Source organism: Laetiporus sulphureus (genome assembly GCF_001632365.1).
Source record: "Laetiporus sulphureus 93-53 unplaced genomic scaffold LAESUscaffold_4, whole genome shotgun sequence".
NCBI lineage: Eukaryota > Fungi > Basidiomycota > Agaricomycetes > Polyporales > Laetiporaceae > Laetiporus > Laetiporus sulphureus.
This window is the reverse complement of record NW_024468513.1, coordinates 726975-728809: the sequence shown is the minus strand read 5'-3', so window position 1 is coordinate 728809 and position 1835 is coordinate 726975.

Here is a 1835-nt window from a genome sequence, read left to right as displayed (position 1 = left end):
TGCCTTGTACACACAAGCAATGGCTGGCATCTCAATGCCTTTTGAAGCAGCGCTGAGCAGATTCAGAGCTTTCATGTTGAGGACATGGCTGTCGCAATGGAGGAGTTGGCCCCAGAGCTATGGGATCTCATTGGATGTCTACTCTCAAAACTTGTGCTTGCCAAAGACATGGATCACAGCCAAGCTTCGTTAAGGTCTTCTTTCTGATATCTTCCAGAGTCAGCAGCACAGCGTGTTGTAGAGGCATGGTAATCATAGAATAGTCAGAATAGGAGCTTGGGACCTGTGCGAAACGTTTAATGCCACTGACCCTATTGTAATTCTACAACCTTCAGCATATGGTACTACTTTATGGAGAAATATGATGCCATCACTCCGTTGTTTACACATGATTTGTTGCAGCTGTCATAGGGTGTTAGGGGCAATTAAGATTGTGGAGTTTCAATACTGTGTGATTGCATCATGATCGAACACATGTTAGTGATCAAAACATGACACAAAATTCCACCCTATGATGAAGGCCCTCTTAATGCTCGAAGAAAGGCTGTGGAGGAGTTTGACCAGGACCATGAGTGACGTGTCGTGTCACGCAGTGATGTAGGGGTCAAGGCTTGATCCCTTAGACTTGACTGGGGTCAACTGATTGACCCCCCTGTCAATGACCGGGGTAAGATGGGGTCAAGAGGTCAAGCATGACCTGCACATGATCCATTATTTATCATAATTAGCAATAACAGCTTAAAGTGATGGAGTGTGAAGCATTCTCGCAATGAACTGACATTTGGTTGAACTTGTACACTAATATGAATGTTTACACGCCACCATGGGGTCATGTGCATATCACGCTTGACCCTTTCTCTAGGTCAAGATCAAAGTGCCTTACCCCCAGTTATCACCCAGTTATCGCCCAATAACTGGGGTCAACAACAACACTGGTGTCATGTCAGTTATGATCACAGAATGTACAGACGTCCTACTAGTACGCAGTGCAACACATTTCACTTGGTGGTAGAGGCGATGAGCGCCGGTCCAAATAACAATGTGTTGCATATTAACAATAGCATATGCGAAACGGATGATATAGGTTCCATGGCATGTTGTGAAGGAGAGAGGTTGATCACGCAATATTGTAGAAGTACAAGTGAGAAGCGTAATAAACTAGAAAATGCCATATGACATGGCCGCAAGCTCGTTTCTGGAGTATAGCAAGTGATTGAATGACATGGAGTAAGGTAGATAGGAGTAAGGCATGTCATAGTCTAGATGTTGTTGTCGAACAAGGCAGCCAGCTCAGCTTGTGGCTCAGTCCACACAATTGATTGCCTGTCTGCAGTGGTACAGAGTCTTCCACAGGGCACATTGATCATGCACCAAGCAACGCAAACATCCTTCGGTGTCTTGGACTGATCACCATCGAACACTATGTTCAGACATCCATCGACAGCGATGTAGCATTGGCAGTGGGGACAGCTCCAACGGCGGCAAGAGGCTATGTGGATGTCGTGAAAAGTGAAGCCTCGAAGTTCATACTTTTCCTTTGCGGCTAGGGCATTTCTTTCTATGGTGGATTGCACAATCCTTAACCTGTCCTCAATCTTTAACGGCAATGGAGAAAATGAGGTGAGGATAGGTTCCGTCCTCAGCGAGGGCTGTGTCGACAATGTACTGGACAGCAACGGTCCTGACTCAGTGGACAGTCCTGTCAAGCGAAACATAAACTCTAGCGCAGAGCCAGCAGCAGTGTGCACTCAAAGCCTGCATGAGGTCAACAACAGTCTGCATGCCGCTTGGGGCTGCAAGCCCATGAGCATGAGCGGCCTCCTTGAGTGATATGT